The 22,537-nt window shown below is 38.5% G+C and overlaps 1 protein-coding gene across 1 annotated transcript in view; it reads left to right on the top strand.

The window, feature by feature from the left end:
• pbx1a (pre-B-cell leukemia homeobox 1a) overlaps positions 1-22,537 on the top strand; it is an 88,775-nt gene that overhangs the window by 6,169 nt on the left and 60,069 nt on the right. The window lies entirely within an intron of this gene.

The following is a 22,537-nucleotide window of genomic DNA, read 5'->3' as shown; positions in this document are numbered from 1 at the left end:
TTTGGGGGGGGGGGGTTGGGGTTGAAACACAGTACAATCCATTGCACACTGTATCCCTAACAGCCTCATTTTCAATGCTTTAAAAAGCTACCCTGACTACAGTCTTTTACATGAGAAGCTCATTGTAACCCTTTCATCCATAAATTGTCAACATCAGTCAGGATTTTCTTCTTCTTCTGTGTGTTTTTATTGCTCTTAGGGCACACAAAACAAGATCTAAACTTTTTTTTTTTTTTTTTACACATATTTTTCAAAGAGTTTTTCAGCTGTCCACTTGAGTGGACAGTATGCATTTTTGGTTTTAACTGAAGACATACTGTATTAAACATAACCCAATACAGTAATAACACAGTAATACTTTGTATTTAACAAACAAATTACCGGTAATCAAATTATATAAAATCATGTGAAAACTGTACAATATATAAAATATAATAAAGCTTCTTCAATTATTGCAAACGTAATTGAGTTTGTTCCTGTTCGACTAGAAGATGGAGAAGAACTTCAAACAAATTGAACGTTGCATGTCTTTTGATATCAGAACATGAAGATGTGATTCCATCAAAGTCTGGTGGAGGTACAATCAAAGTCCCTTTCAAGTCTTTGGTACAACTCTGTGAAAACCCAAAATGATCATGCTCCCTCCAGTCTACCAAAGTATGTCGATTTACCCTTATTAGCTGATAATTATGTTTAAAGGGGTGATGAACTGAGAAATAAATTTTTCCTTGAGCTTTTGACTTACAAAGAGGTCATCATACTATAAGAATATCCTATAAGTTTCAGAACTGAAAACTTCCTTGTTAGTCCAATAAAAGCTTTTATTGACACCAGGCACAGCAAACGACAGGTTTTTCAAAGTGGGGATCTATGACATCAAGAGGTATCAAACACCGCCTCCGCAGAAGAAGATCAACACCTACTTCAACACTGCCGATTTAGCCCCGCCCACCGATTCACGCATTACATGCAATAGCTAAATAACATAGGCCTACGAGGTAATCATTGCTAAACCGGATCGAGCTACCAAGCAACAAACATGCCGTTTACGAATTATTGTGCAGTGCCTGGTTGTGGAAGAAGACATTCGCTGCGTAAGCTTAGGAGTCGCTCCAATATTAGGAATGCGTGGTTCAACTTTATTAAATCAGTAAATAAGTCACAATTTCCAACGCAGGCTTTGCGAACAGACATTTTTACGACACGGATCGGCCAGCAACGCCACAAACATACAAGTAATCATGTTTATTCTAATGCCTGGTCTGTGATCAGTGATTTCTGATGTGTAATTATTCAAGTTCAGATAGATTATCTTTCTCTCAAAATCGTTCAATACTGTTTATGTATCAGTGACTAAACGATCAACTCCACATCGTTTCTCTTAATAGGATGAAAATAATCTTATTTAAATAGTGATTAAATTATATACAGAAAGCGATCAAAGAACACTCCCTTTCCAAATCGCCCAAGCTGTCAATCACACAGCGCGAGTTTATCTGGACACTTGCCAAAACTCATTATGAAATCAATGACACTGTTACACTGCACAACGAAGCTCTTACTGGTGGATTTACATCGTGTTTGCATTGTTATTTGGTGAAAGCATTCGTGAGAGTGCAAAAATTGCGTTGCAATAATGAGATCTTTATTCACGCGATCAACTTTTCACGATTTGTTAATCTCGATAGCTGTAATAGTAAAAACGTAGTAAATGTTTTCGAGAGAGTTCCACATGTAATACTAGCTACAGTATTTCATATGCAAACATGTCAGCCAATCACAGCGGTGGGCGTTTACACTGAAGTCTCACAGCAGACACGCCCCTCAAAACAGAGCAAAACAAAGCATTATAAAAGAATAAAACAATCCAGGTCATGACCCCTTTAAAATAGACACATTTTTACCATAGCTCTCCTCTCTGAGAAATCCTCTGAAATCTACATTGATCTATTGATGTTTTCGGACTGTTGAAAAAAAATAGCTATCAGGAGTTTTGTGAAAACAGCAGTTGTGGGAGTAACGGGCAACATGCATTACGTAATTAGATTACTTTTTTGACGTAACTGCAAATTACATTGCATTTATTAACATCCGAAAAAGTTACAGCAGATTATGTATTTTCAAGAACAACAGTAACGGTAATAGTATAAAGTATAGGTAGTGATGCATTATGTCCAATTTAGGGGACAGATGATTAATCAGAATTTCCTAATCCAAAAACAATACTTGGAAAAGTTAACAATGATGTGACTCCTTAGATGTTACAACTTTTTCTTTTTACCTGCGTCTCCTATAGGGAATGGATGGATATTCCGGCACAACTTGGCATTTCTGACTGGCTTATTGGCTAATGCTATCTTGGTTTGGAGAATTGTTTTATCTGGTGGAAGTGTATAGGATGATGCACTAGTGTCCACTGTGGTTGATGGGCAATGCATATGCAAGAAATGGCTTTCTGAATAGCTGTCCACTGTAGTGAAAGGGTTAACTGTAATTCGGTTCCCTTCATATTTTTCATTTAAAGGCCAATCCACATTGCACCGACAGACGCTTTGTCAGGTTTTGTCGGATCAGTGTGTTACCTCTGTCGGCGTCTGTTTGACATTGGTTGGCACTTGTTTTGCCAACTCAACATGTTGAGTTGGCGTTTGTCGGGGTCGTGGAATATCTGAGAAGTGACGTCTGTCAGTGCAATGTGAATTGGCCTTAACAAATATGCCTTGTATCATCTTTTTATTCAAAAAATCATACTGACACCAAACTTTTGAACGGTAGTGTATGTAAATACAAGTATGTATGTCCAATCATACACAAATTGTGTGATCGTTATGTACAAATACCTACAAATATTAATGTGATTATGCTGGGACTGCATTATTCCCATCAAGAAATCATAAAAAACAGCATGTATTTTACATTAATAAAGTACAATATATAAAATATACTTCATGGTAACTTGAAGAGACTTCTTTTAATCATTTGTTTTTATATTCACTTTCTACATATGATTAGTAGTCCTTCAGAGGGTCACATCTAGGTTGATGGATGAGGGTTTGGAAAATTTAAATTGATACTATTGTTAGCATGATAGTGTGTGATGAAGCTGGTTGTAGGCGGATAATTAGGCTACTGTCAAAAGCTGCTGCCAATCAAAACTGCTAAGAACACAGTTAATGGTGAAATACACCGTTGGCACGTTTAACTGCTAGTACATTTGCCCTCTGAGAACTTGTATCTGAAAGTTGAAATACTATAAAAAAACAAGTATACAGCCAAGCATCTATTTTTGCTGAAGCTCAATCCATTGTCTCCTTTGTTAGCACCTACTGTATATGCTGTGCGTCTGATGGGATGGAGTACGAGCTTGCATGAACAGTTTTGACTGTGCACTAATGGTTTTATATGAGAGCTAATCACTGCTGTGCTGTTAGCCACATGCTCGTCTCTGGCTCAGCTTTGTGTTTCAGGGGTTAGCAAAATACTGGCGGAACACATGATGGCTCTTTACGAGGTGGAGGCCAGGAAGAGGGGGTCCGCAGACACCGCTAAAGAGACGATAATGACAGCTATTCACCGCAATCCAATTATGCAAAAGGGAGTCTAAACAATTCCATCATCCCCCAAATTAGATTGTCCTAACGAGATAAAGGCACCAATTAATCCTGAATTAATTTCTATAGCTCATTTTCCCAGAAAACACTCTAATATGCTAATGCAAATGAGAGACAGAAAAGAGAAAGCCCTTCAGCGGGGGTTGCCCAGAGTTCAGGTCGTTTAGTTTCGCAGAGTGTTCCCGATAAGTGCCAAGGTGCTACATGAAATTTGTAACAAACGGAGACGGGACTGCAAAACTCAGAAGTGCAAAGCCTTCTTTGAAAAGTGTCCGTGTAGGAGCTTGTTGTTTGGCGGTTGAAACCCCAATGGTCTACTGAAGCTAAACTATAGTTGGAAATATGGACATCTCTGTGAACAACAATAAGGCATCCCTCCACAACTCAAGAGGATGATTCACCTGGCTGGCGCTGCTTTCGATATTGGTAAGATATGGTTGTGGGGCTCCAAAATGTACATTCGCCAAGTAAAATTAGACTTTAGTTATAGTAAATTAAGCTTGCCAGTTGGCTGGTATGAAAAGATACGACAAACAAAAGCACAATGCGTCTAACTTTTTTTGTCAGACGTACAGACTAAAACAGACTCATTTCCTACTGTATATAATGCTGCAAATGACCTGCTGTAATGCTGTTCTGTTTTTGGTCTGTTTGCTCTTTTCCCATTTGCCTGTTCTTATTAGTTCCCTTGCTTACTCATTCACACTCTAGTTTGTTCCCATACTGATTTTGTTCAGTTTTCCATAGTTCTACGTCCTTTATTGTTGAAGTTAAGTGTTTGTATTGACGTGTCCCAGACAGCAACATAGTTTCGGCTGTGGATTCCACACGTACCAGATGTGGAATTATATTACATTTTCCTTCTACTCCTTCGTCGTGCGATTCCTACGGGCAACAACCAAGCGTAACACCTGCGCTGTTTGTCACAAATATGTCAGGAAAAAACTAATAAATTCCATTGTAATAGGGACAGATATATTTAAGTCACTGTGGGTCAAAATCTGCGAGATGCGTAAACTTAAATGAAACAATTCAATTTCATGGCCAGTAAGAAATCTTTGTAATAAATAAATATATAATAAACGAATATATTTGTTTTCAATACATTTGTATCTAAATCACTGTGGATAAAATTCTGCTAAATGCGTATATGTAAATATAATTATACATTTAAATAAATAAATAAATGTGAAGTACATTTTCATGGCTGGTAAGAAATATTTGTAACAAATAAATTAATATACAATAAATTAATATATTTGCATTCAAAACAAATAAATGAAATTTATTTGAAAGTAAGTCACTGGATACATTTCTAAACACATAAATGTAAAAAGTAATAATGCAAAATATGTGTTTATGGCTGCAAAGACATGTTTATGCTAGTAAATTTGTCCCATACCTTTTTTTCTTTCTTTCTTCATTTTGGACTCTGGACTCTGGTTGATTTTAATCTCATGTTACTAAACATTTTTTTTTTTTTGTGTGAGAGCAGTTATTTCCTCTATCGCCTCAGAAAAAGGGCAAAAGAGCCCTTTGAGAGTGAGCAAATCACCCACATTTCAATCATTGATCACAGAAAGACTCACCTTCTTCCTGTTGTCTAAATCAATCTACAGCAATGAACTCCCAGGGCTCCAAAATGTTCAATGGAAATGCTGCTATATACAGTGGCCTCAATTCTGGATGCATGCCTTCAAAGGCATAATTAAACTTGCATAATTACCATAGTCTGTCGTTCCAGCATTTGTCTGTCCCAAATCGGCATCAGACGGTGTGATCTGGACCAAGCCCTTATGTAGGCCCACAAGCCCAGGGTCACGGCAGAAATGATTTTGCTTTGCTTAAAAAAATAAAGGCATTATAGATTCAGTTCATCATCATCATCATTATCATCTTCACAGTCCTAATTGTTTTGCCTGCCAGCTGTCGGGTGGTGGGATAATTGAGTAATCTGACATTTTTGCAACAGCTTCCTGAAACAATCTCCCCATCAACACAGAATGTTTGTTTACCTAAATGAGGTGCTTATTTCATAAAGAGAAAATAAAAAAAGGCTTCATTTGGTGAATTGGTAATATATACTGTAGCTTGTCCTTGTCAGTCATGAATGAGCTTGCTGGAAATGGCACCCAATATATGGGAGAAGAGTGTTCTGATATTCTCTTTCACATTGATAAACAATATTTTGAAAGATTTATAAATGCAAAAGGGGCAGTAATCTTAATAATCAGTAAAGAGGTTCAATTGTCACTGGCTTTGATATTATCTCATAGAGAAAAACTTACAAGTCAGGAATGCTATTGTGTTACCGTGAGCTTAATTTAAAATGGCAGGTTTTTATGATGTCTTTTTAAACTCTTAAAAGCGCATTATAAAAAGAATGCAGATTTATGGTACATAAAGTAATTTGGCTTTATTAGATTTGCTAACGACAGCTGCTGGGCTAGAGTGGATAATTAACAGAGAAAGAAACAAATCGACAGGTGCCAGCCGGCCTATTGATTTAGAAAGACTTCTAAATTTAGCTGTTCAATAGTAAGCGCTTTATATTTTGTCGAATAGCTTCTGAGTGTATTATAAATGTGAAAGACCAAAGAGATATAGTGGGAAACATATATTTAGGATATTTTCAGTTGGACTGATAAACACAGAGTTAAAGCTTGATTTTCCCAGTCCATGCCTTTGAAGATTGTACATAATGATTTATTATCCAGTTTGTTCATATCATCACCATTTCACGTGGCTTTCAGTCTGTGTCAGGTGTACATCTTTGGTGGAACATAAAAGGTCAATATTCTGGTATCTCTTTTTAAAATAATGAAAGTGAATAAGGACTGGCGTTTTCACGCTCAAATGAAATGAGGCCTGCACTGTACGACTCATGCGCATGAATTCTGAATTCATAAAGCTCAAACATTCACAAAGCAACTGCGCATTCACAAAGCGTCGTGCCTAACAAGCGTCGGCTTATTGCTTTTATAAAACGGTTACTCCATAAAAATATAAATTTTAATATATATTTTTTTCATTAAAATAAACACCAGCAACAAAAATATAACGTTATAACACATTTATTCCTCCGCCAAGCAATGTAGTTCCAACAAAATCACAAACGGGAGTTGCGCAGTATTACTAAATGTAATGCGGTCACAGGTGTGTGTTTGTTGAGTAATTTACAACGGATTAAAACGCGGCTCAACTAATCAGAATCAAGGACTGGAACTATCCGTTTTATAAAATGATTTTGAAGCTACATTTACAGCCCCCCCTTTTTTACTCTTATTAAGATATTCTTTAATTATTTACATTTCGTTTTCTGTGTTAAATGAAATTATGTAATTTTTGCGTAAACTATTCCTTTAAAAGTTCAGTTCATTCTCTCTATGATCAACAGATAACGGCCAATCTAGACGCACATGCAATTCTACAGTAATGATGTGTTTTTATACGCATGACCCGTCCTGCACCCGCACCGATCCTCTCCTCCAAAGCTTTTGTTTGAGTGCTTGCTGACAGACCCCCCCCCCCCCCCCCCCCCAATCTCCGCATCCTCACTGAGATTCCCTCTCTCCCTTTCTCTCTCTCTCCCTTTCTTCCTCACCTAGAGTTGTTTTTCATTACGGTGTGAGCCGTTGCAGTAAATACGGCGCTCCTCAGACTGCGGACCTGGGCTGAACCGCTGACCCTTGCATCTCAAACGCCAGTCCCAAGGTCCCTCGCCTCCAAGGCCTCCCTCTGTGCGGCTGTGGCCGGAGTGCGGCCTCTGTAATTCACCCGCTTGCTAGATCGCCTGCCAGCGAGTATTGATTTTTGTTTCCCCAATCTCCAGGAGAGAGGGCAAGAAAAGATTAAAAACACTTTGTCAGTTTGGTGGGGAATAAGAATTCCACGCAGGGGATACCTTGGAGTGTGAAGGGTCAGGGCTGAGGTACATCTTTATGGCCTTAACTCCTTCCTGACTAGAGACATTTAGCTCAGGCTCCTGCAGCTTCTTTCTCCCTCATTCTCTGTCCTCCCCATTTTTTCTATTTGTGTTTTCCCCTTTCTTTTGTATTATCTTATTGTGTGGAGAAAATATTTAGCCAACAGGGAACTGGCCTCATCATTATTAGGTTATTAAATGTGGCTGCGTATGAAAGATGAAAACTTCCTGCAGAGAAGGTGGCCTGCTTAGTGTTTGTGGTGTTGTATCCACCGTAAATCAAGTAAATAATCTTGCTGGATAAACGCTGACCCCAGGTGTTAATTAAGGGCCGATTGAGACATCATTTTGAGTAGGGTAACTGTGACCGCCCACTTTTTCAGCAGCCTTGGTCTGGGAACTATTTTTTCCATATGCATTTAGAAATAAATTATTCAGTAAAGTTTAAAGCTGAGATTTAAAACAAGCTGAGATGAATCGCATATACAAACTTTAATTCGAAGCAATCAAGTATATAGAAATCAGAAAAGAAAGACAAAGGTACAAAAGATTAAGTTCTTTTGAGTTACAGGTAGGGTAGGCAATTTTTTGGAGAGCAACGCCTCCTTCAAAACGCATGAACACGTACAGCAACTACCTCATGCACATAACATTACAATAATAATGAACATAAACAACTTAAAGAGCACTGACCTGTACCACCTGACTGCTGCAGATTCATTTCGGCGTTGATAGTGTTGCCATTGAAACGCATATATTGGAGTCACAAAGCGCTCAGAGTATAACATCATGGGTTTCCATCTCTTACAAGTGACAGTAAGCTCATTGTTTTGGTTCAGGAGGAACTGTAAAAGGTAGCTGCTGTTTTGCTCGGTACCTGACGTCTGTCTAACTCTGGAGGGTGTGCGGTGGTATAGAAATACCAACACATTCTCATCCTAGGGCGTCATATACTGACACTTCTGACATTTCGTCTACATCCAACGCACATGGCACCCTTTAGCGTCAATATGACACGCACAGAGCTTTGTTCGGTTATGGTTAGGTTTAGTTCTGGGATAGGGTTAGGGTTGGACCGCTAGGAGGCGCCTTCTGGCCCATATCTATCTGCGTCTCATATTGACGCTAAAGGGTGCCATGTGCGTTGGATGTAGACGAAATATCAAAAGCGTCAGTATATGACGCCTTGGGATGAGATCGGGCTGGAAATACATACGTTGACTGGCAGGTAGGACATCGTATCATTGCATTCGGACCGATTGCAATGATTGGACAAATATTTTATGGTCCTACGCCTTACATAGACGACATGTAAATACATTTACTTTACTTAGTGATTGCTATCAGGATGAGACAAGACTTTCAACCAGCATAACAACAAAATTCTGGAACAAATCACCTTTAATTCCTATACAGCATTGTGAATTACATAACATTCGCAGTGCCTAATATGAGTGAATGGAAGATTTCCTTGTAGCGTGAGTTGCTTTTTTCGATTGGTAGGAATTTTGTAATGTAATGTAGTTTTTCACAATTGCACTGTTTAACATTATTTAAATAATAAGTTGATGTAATGCCAACTGACATTAATTAACCTCTGCGCCTACGGTACTGTTGATCCGTCTTTAAAGGGTTTACAGTAAATTATCGGTAAAAATTAATTCCTCAATGGAGAAAATGAGTGGGATTTTTACTTTCAGAACCTGACTGTTGCACTGTATACTTTTTAGTAGAGGGCCGTCACAGCTCAACTTTTGCTACGATATTAGTTTACATAACAGCATAATCTCTAATTGGTGGATCGCTTCATGAGGATTATAGGCTGTGTACTGTAGTTCTTCACATGGAATTCTACAATTAAACAGTATTTTCACACTTGTAGCTTCTACAAGAGCATGCTTTATCAACTTAACAACCTTGGAGTTCATGGTTGATCTGCCTTGAAAATGAATAAAGAATAAAGAATAAATTCTTTATAGAGAAAATGAAAGAGAAATTTTTTACTTCCACAATCTGACTGTTGCACTCTAATATGGAAGCTTGTTTCCTCCACTGAATAAAAAAAAAGAAGGTAATTGTGACTTTTCTTCTTGCAAATCTGACTTTTTCTTGCAATTCTGACTTTTTCCTCCGAATTGAAAGGTAACTCGCAATTGCGAGAAAAAAAGTCAGAATCGCAAGACATAAACTGGCAATTCTGAGAAATAGTCAGTCTTTTTTCCCCCCTCAGAACTAGACTTTATAACTTATACCTCAGAATTCTGAGAAAAGAAGTCAGAATTGCAAGATGTAAACTTGCAATTGTGAGAAAAAAGTCAGAATTGTGAGATAAAATGTCAGAATTGCAAGATAAATTTGCAATTCTGAGAAAGTCGCAGTTATCTTTAATATTTTTTAATTCCAAGGCAGAAATAAGCTTCCATACTCTAAAGAGAGAGAAAAGCGAGAAATGGCTTTATTAGTATTTTTATTATTATTCTTTTTTTATTAGGATTAGTCTTTATTCCTCATGTTTTGTTACCCAGACACACATTTTAACATGGATTGCTCACCGAAAGTCAATGGAGAGCGCAGACGAAAGCTCAAAAAAAGGGAAATCTGCTCGTTTACGTGAGTGACAGACGGTTGTGTTTGAATTATCGAAGATGCATCACGATTTGCAGGTTTAAGAAGCACAGATACCTGTGAAATACAACTGACATCAGCAACCACAGACTGTTGTGTATGTGAACAAGACAGCAATCTGACGACTTTTGAAGTCATGCAGAGTATGGGCAGCATTAGTGGCTAAACAAAAATTGTTGAATGTCAAAATGTGTTCTTTTAACCAGCTTGCCACAAAACTCCATGCCACGGTTCTGCGATCTTCCCAACCATCTTCATGCTGATTGCGCTGCACATTTAGTGCCTTTTTCAAATGATGCTTCTTGTTTTCATCTGACATTTCTTCAATATTTGATGGCCCATTCATCTCTAACTTCCCCTCCCCGTCGTGCTCTTACTGTGTTGTCCAGCAGAGGTTCTTCAGCTCTAACCTGAGGCTAAGACATTTTGTGGTCTACCTTGCATCACATAGTCCATTATAACAAGTATCCCCCCACCCCCCACCCCCCAATCTAAACCAAATATGGTTGTGGATGATGGCCACAGCTGCCAGACCCCATCTGGATAAAAACTGTACTCACCTTCACGTCTTTCCAAACCTGTATGACTTTCTTCTGTGGAACACAAAAGAAAATGTTTTTTGGTCCATACAATAAAAGCCAATGGGGTCCAAAAGTGTATAGGCCCTATGCACAGCTGCACTACTTCCTGAACTTAAGCAGGGTTCTTTGTTTCCTGTCTGCCAGGATTGGCCAAACTGATTAAACCAGGTGTGTCTGACCAACAACAATAATCAGACACACCTGGATTAATCAGTTTGGCCAATCCTGGCAGACAGGAAACAAAGAACCCTGCTTAAGTTCAGGAAGTAGTGCAGCTGTGCATAGGGCCTATTGGACGCCACTGACATACACAATTGCAAAACATTCTTTACGATATCTTTTATGTTCCGAAGAAGAAAGAAAGCTTTGGAACGAAATGAGTAATGTTGAAAGAAATGCAATTAAAAAAAAAATACATATCCCTTTAGTAGCATATGTATACTTTTTTACATATTTAAAAGGACAATACATACATTAAATGCAGTATTTAAGGGATAATGTACTGGTCAAAATCCCAAAGTAAACTGACAGGGTGATCAGTTAACAAATAAGTGGACATTAAGAGATTTTAATTTGAGTTTGTATTATGTGAGACGAGAGAGACTGAGTGATATGAGAGACTTTAACCGTACGGTAAAAAATATTGTTTTACAAGGAAATACTATTTTTCAGTCTTTCAAAATGTAATTTCAGTACTTCAAATTGGCACATAATTCAGTGTATACTTGCCTTTGTAATTATTTGTGAAATTTACTTGCAATTTCTGTGGTAGCATACTGAATGTGAATGTTGTGATTGACCAGCCACAATAGACAACTGTGTACTAAAACAATGTGCACTATTGTATCTAGAAGTTGTTAAAACTGCTCTTGAATTTTATGGATTGCAATTGCAGATATCTAATCTTTCTCTGCATTGCCTGAACCCTCTGAGGCTCCAGTCTGCATGACATTGAATGGTGTCATGACATTTACACTTGGCCGAGGGCTTTTTTATATGGCCGTATTCGCTATTTGATTCCGCAGTATATTGTCTTCATATTCAGCTGTACCTTTGAAAATCCTCTGAGGGTGAACACACACAATAAGTGCCCCGCTTAAAGGCATATAATTTTATTCTCTCATGCATATTCATTTGCTAAGCCTTTGAGCATAAAGATTTGTCACATTTAGATGCAGATTTCCTTTCCATCACTAGCTATATACTCTTTGCCCTGTAGGCATGGATGTGTTCTTTCTTTCTTTCTCGCTCTCTTTCTTTCTTTCCTCATTTCTTTCAGCATTTTCTCTTTTATCCTCAGCTCTTTTCAGCACCAGCCAGTTCTATTACGGGAGCCATTGTTCCTCTGAATCTTTATTCCTCTTTTTTTGAGGCTGGCCAGGTGAGGTGTCCATGTGTGTGTCGCCGGGGACCGTGTGTGTGCATCCATGCCTGGACACGTGGCTTTGTCTTGTCCTGGCAGCCCTCTGCACACACCAGATGTTCACATACATTATCCTGCTCCTTGTGGGCCACAGATTCCAGGGGAGGCTTTCCCTATTGTTCCAGCACCATTTACACCTATTTAACAATACGATTGCTTGGTTATCCTCATTTTTAAGGGATTTTGTTTGCCAGACTAAAAGGTCATTAGTTACGGCAATTAAAGCAGCTGCTCTCTGCAATAAATCAATTCGGATTGTGGAAAATTGTTGCGACAGACATATAGACTCCTGTTTTTTTATTTTGTTAGGTGATATTATGAAACTATGTTGAGAAACAGTTTTGGACACTCATCGAAATTCCTCTCCCTACATTTTCCCACAGTATTTCACAATATACATCCCAATTTATGAATAGGTGATGGAATGCATGTCCAGGTAACATTTCACCTCAAAATCAAAAGAAAATTACTACTCTTTAAGTAATTCAGTGGTCATTAATTTCTCAAATCTAAATACAATGCAAATAATATTTCACTGACTGCTGGATGTTGTCGAGAAGTGGAGAGCTTCCTCTTCCTTCCTTTTTATTGTTTGTTTGTATGTTTTCTAGAGAAACACAAACACTGACAGACTGGAATCTGATAGCCAGGTGGAATTACGGTTAGCTTGTCTTCTCTGTCCACCTCGGTCACTCACCGCACACGCTCACTGGGAATGGAAACATACGGCAGAGCTCCTTATTATGAGAGGGGAAATATTTTATTCAGATTTATTAATTCGAAACTGAAGCATGCCTGTCGACAGAGGGACAGTTCTTCTCAATCTGTCATCGTTGAAGTCAGACGCGCCTGACATCGCGATTCATTTGTCTTGTCGTCACTGACAGTCGGATTTTCCCACAGCACTCCCGCGAGGAGTCGCACTGGGATTTTAGAGACGGCATAAAGAAAGGGAGGGGGAATAAAAGACAACACACTGTGACAAGGAACAGCCATTTCATTAATGCAAATAAGCCTGAAAAATGCCATGAACAGCACTGAAAATTCATTCTGCATTAGTTAGTTTTTTTCCCCTTCCTAACACTTTTTAAAGAGGAAAGAAGAAAAATAAGTATTGAGTGTGATGGTTTAAAAAGTCATGTTAACGCTTAGGGATGGAAATCATAAAGAATTGAGCAATTCTGGTTCTGATTCCTCTGAACAATTCTGGTTCCTTAACAGTTCCATTACAGATTTTTGTTTTTAGTATTTTTAAAGAATAAATATTTGTAAAAGAAAGAAATTAAATGACATAATTTCAGTAATAAATAAATGCAAAACAAATAATTACAAAATGTATGGTTTTAGAGTGAATGCAATGCAGTGCAATAATTGGTCTCAACTACATATTAATATAAAAAATGTGGCAAACATTTAATTAAATTTTTTATTTTTATAAAATACTACGAAACTCATAATGTCAATCTTAATTTAAACTAGAGGTGGGTCTTAATCAACTCCTTAGCTTTTTAGGTTGTGACTAGTATAGCATGTACACGAATACGGGCACTGGTAAGGACAGTAAGGATACTGGGTCACTACACATTAATAATAATGATAATAATCATTACATTTATAACATTAGAACACTGATGACTCTTTCTGGCGACATGACAGCATCCTCATTGTACAACATCCCTACTGGTATTCATGAACAACAGCAGAAGGGATATCTTCATTATAGTATTATTTTAAATGTTATTCAATGCAGATTATGATAAATAAATGTGATTGTACATATGTGCAACATTTCAGCCATGAGTAAATTATAAATGTTAGCTTGATTATGTTCATTACCTGTCTAATGATGTATGCATGCCCCAAAAAATGTAAATTTTGTTTGTATTTTAAATAACGTGTATCACATGTCATTATATGTGGTGAGTTGGCTCGTAGGATTTATGTTTCACGCTTCCGTTAAGGTGAACGATGGCTGCATCCAAAATTATTTCCCTACTATATAGTAGGCGAAAAGCAGTATGTGTCAAAAGAAGTATGTCTGAATTCACAGTACTCATAAAAGAGTTGGCAAAAAGTACCCGGATGACCTACTACTGGCGGGATTCTGTGTGGACACTTTCCTATCCCAACCTGCTGTCGACACTAAATGCCTGAGGTAAATGTAATGCTGTAATGTAAAGTTGGTTATTATTCTCAAGCTGTTTTATTGATACACTTTATTGGCAAAAGTTTTGGGACGTCTGCTTTTACATGCAAATGAACTTTAATGACATCCCATTCTTAATCCATAGGGTTTAATGTGGAGTTGGCTATAACAGCTTCAACTCTTATGGGAAAGCTTTCCCCAAGGTTTAGGAGTGTGTTTATGGGAATTTTTTTCCATTCTTCTAGAAGCGCATTTGTGAGGTCAGACACTGATGTTGGATGAGAAGGCCTGGCTCGCAGTCTCCGCTCTAATTCATCCCAAAGGTGTTCTATCGGGTTGAGGTCAGAACACTGTGCAGGCCAGTCAAGTTCCTCCACACCAAACTCGCTCATCCATGACCATGTCTTTATGGACCTCGATTTGTGCACTGGTGTGCAGTCATGTTGGAAAAGGAAGGGGCAATCCCTAAACTGTTCCCACAAAGTTGGGAGCATGAACTTGTCCAAAATGTATTGTTATGCTAAAGCATTAGAGTACATTTCACTGGAACTAAGGGGCCAAGCCCAACCCCTGAAAAACAAGCCCACACCATAATCCCCCCTCCACCAAACGTTTCACTTGGCACAGTGCAGTCAGGCAAGTACCGTTCTCCTGGCAACCGCCAAACCCAGACTCGTCCATCGAATTGCCAGACAGAGAAGCACGATTCGTCACTCCAGAGAACACGTCTCCACTGCTCTAGAGTCCAGTGGCGGTGTGCTTTACACCACTGCATCCCACACTTTGCATTGCACTTGGTGATTTAAGGTTTGGATGCAGCTGCTGACCCATTCCATGAACATCTCTACGCACTGTTCTTGAGCTAATCTGAAGGCCACACGAAGTTTGGAGGTATGTAGCTATTGACTGTTGGCGACTTCTGCGCACTGTGAGCCTCAGTATGCGTTGATCACGCTCTGTAATTTTACAGAGGAGTTGCTGTATGGAGTTGCTGTTGTCCCAATTGCTTCCACTTTGTTATAATAACACAGGTGGCAATAAGCTTGTACCACGCTAAAATTCACTGAGCTCCTGAGAGAGACCCATTCTTTCACAAATGTTTGTAGAAGCAGTCTGCATGCCTAGGTGCTTGATTTTTTTACACCTTTGGCCATGGAAGTGATTGGAACACCTGAATTCAATGATTTGGAGGGAGTGTCCCAATACTTTTGGCAATATAGTGTATCTTTCCGCAGTTGAAACACTAGTTGAGAGATGTAAATTATATCTATCATCCCATCTAGTTCTTCTGCACTTTTTACTGATAGCAAACAGCGCTACACTGCCACGCGCACCCCCTTCTGTTTTGGAGTGTGGATCGCCTGTGACTGTGACTGAATCTATTTGAAGTGCGACTGCATGCAGTCCGTACCATACGGTTCGGGATGAATACATGCACCATTACACCCCTAGTGTATATATATAAACAGCTTTAATTACATATATTTTGTGACAGAACTTACCTAAAATCCAATACAATGATGTTCGCTGGGCTAAATGCGCTCCTATGTGCGTACATGTGACAGTCATCACATCCTGTTTTTTTAGATGTCTTTGGTCCGGTTTCAGATGGCAGTGTTCACACTTATTCAAATGAACTGCACTAACAGAGTAATCCCACTATAGTTTGTTTTAACCAAACCAAACCTGCCAAGTGTGAACACAGTTTAATTTGATTGAGAATTGACCGTTCGCAAAGACCCGCCCCCCTTAGTTACTGTCGCTTTATACCATGGTCTGGGTGAATACTCGATTCTGATTGGCTGCAGGGTGTCCGTTAAAAAGTGATAGAGGACACCTAAATAAACTGTCAGGCGTAACCAAGGAAACCAAGTTATTGTTTGTAACTTGTAACTTTAGATTTTGATTGTAAAACTAATTAAAATATAAACTAATGTTTTAAAAATGTGTTATTTGGCAAGTGACCATGGTATAAGCGGGTTAATGCCCTTCGAGGTGTCCATTGTCAGGTTTTAATGGACTTCGGCGGAGGCAACCGTCCTCCGCTGCGCGTCGGCCGGTTCACACCTCGCCGTCGTCCATTAAAACCTGACAATGGACACCTCGTCGGGCATTAACCCTTACATGTCCGACAAGCTACGCCGCTCTCATGCCACACCATGTTCTCACGCAGTGAAAATACATCGCGGAGCAGAGAGGAGACTGACAACACACTGACAGACAGGACAGACCAGGCTACTTTTTGGTTACTTTTGATATTAAACGTATTTAACAAAATCTCACTTTTCAAATTTGGTCATTTTTTTAAAGAAATTTAAACAATAAATACCGTTTTGTGGCTCTTTAATGTGTCGTGACAGATCGCTGTAGAGCATCAGTTAAAGCTGCTCGTGAACCGATCATCTCTTCCTTCTAGTTCATTTATAGCATCAATTAAACATGAATGAACATAAGAAGGAATGTTGTTTTAACCGCGGACCGGCGTCAGTGCACTCCATTTTTCAAGTTCAAATCCTCCCATGTTAATCTACTAACAAAATGAACAAAATGGCGGATGGCAAAGTATGATTGGTCAGATCACCTGTCAATCAAGCTTCCTGCGAAGGGTCAATTGAGTTCTTATTCAGGTGCTCAGTTCCCAAACCTGCATTTACTGTAAGCTAAGGTGGATGATGTGTTGTCATTGTTAAACATGTAGGTCTCTGTTAGTCCTGTTTATTTCTTTTCTCAATTTCTCTCTCCTTCAATGTCTTTCTCATTCCCCAGCCTCCCCCGGCCCAGCCCGCCCAGCCCGCCCAGCCCCTGCTATTTGTAAGTTTGATTTGGAGCGCTGGGTCAGCACATAAACTCAGCCTGCTATCTGCCCACTGCTCTAAGTGGCCTTTTCGCATGGGAGGCTGGGAGGTGCTGAGTGGCCTTCCAGTAGCATCTCTTGACATTTACTCTCTCTCTCTCTCTCTCTCTCCCTCTCCCTCTCTCTCCCTCTCCCTCTCTCTCTCTCTCTCTCTCTCTCTCTCTCTCTCTCTCTCTCTCTCTCTCTCTATTCCTCCAAGCATCCACCCTGCAGCCGTAAATGAGAATGCTTTATGACAGGTCCCGCTCCCTTTTTACTGTGGTCAGGAAGAGCTGCGTGGTGTGTATCCTCACAATGGCCTAGGAAACTGACAGCCTTGTGGAGGGATGATCGGGAGAAACACTCAAAAAGGGACATTTAGATGAGCTAAAGTTGCCAATAACCAACGTTTCAGCATTTTTCTATGGAAAATAGCCTTTTGCATATGAAATAGCAGGGTAACATTGTTCCTGCTTTTTGATCGGGTTTGAAATCACTCAGATCACGGGGTTTGTGTGTTTGGCTGTATTTTATAACATTGAAGGTAATGACTGAAAAAAAAAGACAGCTTTTTTTCTCAGAGGTGCGATGCTAAGTGAACAGGTAGATTTCTTCTTATCCCCAAAGCTTTAGCAAAGCGCAAAATGCTGAATCAACCGCTGACCTGTAACCCATTTAAAGCTCAATGAAAGTTTAATTCCTCTAGCTCCACCTGAAGTCTGCGAGATGGAGAGGTTTTCAGGTTTGCACTTGATGCAGACTCAAGCTGTGTCCAGGTCTCTCTATTTCACACTGCCTTTTATACATGCTTGGGGGATACGGCGCCCCAAACAACTGAATATTTCATCACAGCCTCCCCCTGAGAGATGTACTTGAAGCTTGCAGCGCTGCAATGTCTTCTCAACCTGGTCTGCACTCACCGTGCAACATTGATCAATAGACGTGTCATGAAGTGCTTTATTCAGCCTCTGTTACATCGTGGCATGACAGAGGTGATGAGAATCTAATGTCTTACTTAAGAATAATAAATGATTGATAGATTAAATCACAAAGGTTTTTTATAATGAAACCCAAAGCTTCTGGAAATCCTTCACAATGTTGCACGCAAAAAAAAAAAAAAAAAAAAAAAACGTTCATATTTTGTAACATGTTAATTGCGCTCCATCCCTTGTCATCGCAAAGTGACATCATAACCTTTAGAGTTTCCCTCTATTTTGTATGTCTGGTGTCGAAGATCACCAGTTGTAAAAATGAGAAGCCAAAAAAAGAGGCTAATATTTAATTCGCTCAGAGTTAAGAGTCATGAATTGTGATGCTCATTTTTTGTATGCGATTATTAGTTCATTTAAAAAATACATTAAAAGTGCAATTAATATAAACAATGACTTAAAACCACATCTATTATGATGCATGTTTTAATAAAAATAAATTGTGAATAATAATAAATATAGCCACAAGCAGCTATTAAGAGGCCATGCACAAAAAAAGGAATGATAAGTCATGCCATTATGACTGGGAGCATCAGACGAACTGCAACAATGAGCAATTTAAGACTTATTAAGATGATTTTAGGCAAAATGGCTGAAAATCATAAAGACAGTCACTAGTATTATGATTTAATGGTTTATCACTTTTGACTAATAGGTGGCACGGTGTCAATATGACAAAGCATTGCAGTCATATTTGTTGATGCGGTATACAAAAACGGTTTTGTCTATCGACACGAAATCTGTAACTTTTTTGCCGGCATGGTCTGAAGATGATCTGACTCGAATTTCGTGAAAATCGGACAAAGGTTCTAAGAGGAGTTTGAGCTTGAATTTTGTTTTTAGCCCTTACGGTTTAATAGTTATTAACATAAACATGAGTGCAACTTTGGACAGTTGGTGGCGCTAGAGCGATTGAGTTAGAGACTACAAAAAGGCTGTGGTGACAGTTCATCATGTGGTGACTGTCATCTATCTGTGTGCCAAATTTCATAACTTTCCCGCAAGTGTTTCTATAAGCTGCCATAGACTCAAGAGCGTAAGAATATGAAGAAGAACACTACCGATTACAATACACACATTTGGTGCTTGGCCCCTAACAGTAATGTAACATGTATTCTGAGTTTGGGTTGTTTTGGGTGGGTTTTGTATTATGTTTCAGTTCTGTGTCCTAGTTTTCAGTTTGTTTCCTTGGTGATTCATTATTTGATTCATTTGCACACCCGTTGTTCATTTAGTTGATTGGGTTGTTTATTGTATTTTTTACCCTGTGTTTCCTTCAGTTCTTTCTTTGTCAGTTCTTGTCATATTATGTTTGGTTGTTCTGTTCTGGTTTTATGTTTTCTGACTTATGTTAAATTTGATACTGCTTGTGTTTAGATGTATTCATCTATATTTTGCAACCAGCTGTGGCAAGTAATATAAAAAATTGACAATTTATTACAAGGCAAGATGGATCTTGTGGTTCAGGTTTCATGTGGTCCGAATCCACATAAACGTAATGAAATGTATTAATTAATGACTCATGATTTGTCATACTTTTTCTTAGGTAAAAAAAAAAAAAAAAAAAACCGTAATGATTACTGTAATATGCTAACACGCATGTATTTAAGGTGCAAGGGAATATATTACTTATTTTTTAATGGTTACAAAACATGACATTTTTATGTTTGAGTCATTAAATCAAAACTTTTCTTGTAATTTATATAAAGGTTTTTCGAAACCAAATGAAACCAATATGAATAAAGAGTACATTTCTAAAACTTGTCACGTGTTTTACACTAGAGTTTTCCTTTTCTTTATCGTGGACTCTCTTATTTTTGATTGACCCAACTATCCAGCGTCACACTGCACAACCATTCATACCTATTTAAATGTTTCCAAAGCTTTGAAAAAGATGGATGTGCTTGATATAAGTGAGCGTATGCAGATCACACGTTATTAGAGAGGACAATTTAGATGAGCTGGCATAAATATGAATGAAACGAGTGAGCTAGAAAAGTGTTCGGCAGCAGCACAATGTGCTCCTCTCACCGCTGGGAATACAGAAGTGCTGATCGGTAGGGAAAACCAAACTACTCTAAATTCAAACCACAAGAGTTCAAGTGTCTACAAGAGAATGTCAAATATCTGTAAGTGTGTTATTTGCTGCGTGAAGCTCATTGTAAATTCAGACTGGGCATCGTTTTTTTTAATGTGCGGGCAATTTCTGACACTGCTAGAATGACCGGGAAATGTTCAAATATGGCAAACTATATCAAAAGGCTATATTCAAGCCTATGTTGCATTTTTCTTCATTAATAAGAGATGTTCATACTGTTTATGCAGCAGTTACATTTTTTGCTAACATTTCTGGACAAGTATATAAGCAGCCAACTGTTTGTGAGTCAATACTTGGTGCAAAAACGCCGTATTCTTCCCTGTTTCGTTTGAAGATGTTTGACATTGAGCTGTGTGTCTACGGTATGATGCTGTAGAGTCTGTTCTGGCTGTAGGCTATAGCTGTGAAGAGGTCAGACAATCAGTGTGGTCTGGTTTTACAGAGGAAGGTCACTTAGCCTATACATCTGTTCCAGCCCAGCAGTCTTCAGATACTATCACAGCAGCAGGGCCGATTCCTTTCATCATTAACTAGTTCCTTCTCTTCTTCAACTAATGAGAAATCTGATTGATCGATTTAGCTTCTGCCACGATGTGAAAAATGTCTTTTACCAAGAGTGATCCCATTTTGCCATTATTCGCAGAGAAACATCAAGTTGTTCCAGTACACCTTATACGAATTGCAGGAGTTGCTCATTGCAATTCGTAACTATTTTGTTTCGATGACTAATTTGTATACATTTGTATGATGTCATTCATGCGTTTTAATACAATCTGCTTGCTTATACCCCATTGACGGTTAAAGGCCCCCTGAAATCAAAATGTACTTTTTTTTTAGCTTTTAGAATATGTTGGCCTTAAGGCTATGAATAAGCTAGTGTGTGTTCCAAAATAATGACAGAATGTACATTTAGGAGATATAAGCATTCAAAACTTAGTCCCTAGTTTCCGCTAAAATAGATCACGGATTTTTATGACATCACCACAGACTTCAGCTTCTCATCACATCTTCTGTCCAATCAAATGCTCTCCAGAATCTAAAGCGTCCCGACCCCTATGCTATAAATACCACCTGGACAAAGCGGCCGTTGACATGTCACGGAGCAATATGGGTTGGAGATGTGTATTCGGTTGCTCAAACGCTTGAATTTTATTCCATTTTCCAAATGTTCGTTGGTTAAGAATGAAATGGCTTGAATTTATTCACACCTCTTCTATTGAATCCAATGTATCATCAGCGCTCGGATTCGCTTCCATGGTGCTGGAAAGTACGAATAGCAGTCTGTGAGGTAAACTAAACGCTATTGGCTATTTGAAAAGGGGGAGGAGCCATTCAATATGTCGCGCCTTAGCTTCCTGTTTTGGTGGAAATTACGTCAACGCATCATACAAAGCTGCGCGTTCCAAGGCACTTCAGTGGGCCTTTAAGTTTAGGGGTGGACCTTCATGCTTTTTTTTTTAAACAATCGTATGTTTTTGTACAAATCATATTGTACGAATTCATATGAAATCACAACACCAAAAAATAGCTTTTTCTCATGCATGTTAACGAGGTGGTTGTTCATATAGATAGGATAAAGCTATAATAAATTAAGTATTACATTTATAATTTTCAATTATTTGTAATTTGGCACTTGTTCTTTCTTAGTAGGTTTTTTGTGTAAACCAGCTGCATTTAATACATGAGCTCTGAATATATAGTCAAATGCATTGACTGATTTATACATTATCCTTCACATATCTGTTTGCTCTCTGAAATTGATGATATTGTTTCCAATAAAAAAGTTGAGATATTACCTACACGGCCAGTATATGTCAGCAGTCTAAGTAGGACAGGTTAAAGTGGTGTCGTTTCTCATAAGGAACATAATGGAAGGTGACACACCTCATATGTTGAGCAAGGGGATGAGACATCACATGAATAGTTGGAGTGGTGCTTCTGGAATATTTGTTCCAGTGATGGGTACTCAGGCATCAGAAATGGCCTCTTTAACACTCTCTTTATTGGTCCTTTTCCCAGCACCTGCAGCCAGAGCGTGACATTTCTGCCACATTCTGAGCTCCATGTCAATAGCCAGTGAATTTAATACCGTTAAATAGACCACATGGCTGAGCAAACTACCTGTCTGATCATTTTTCCAAGACACATTGAGTGACCATGGTGTCTTTCAGCACCATGAAGGTCTTTCTTTTTTTTTTTTTAAAGACTCTGGAATAAGCTATATATATATATATATATATATATATATATATATATATATATATATATATATATATATATAAAATTGATTCTCAACATGTTTTGCA

Source organism: Phoxinus phoxinus, assembly GCF_949152265.1.
Source record: "Phoxinus phoxinus genome assembly, chromosome: 5".
NCBI classification, from domain to species: domain Eukaryota; kingdom Metazoa; phylum Chordata; class Actinopteri; order Cypriniformes; family Leuciscidae; genus Phoxinus; species Phoxinus phoxinus.
The sequence above is the reverse complement of the archived record's forward strand: the minus strand, read 5'-3'. Positions and strand labels throughout refer to the sequence as shown.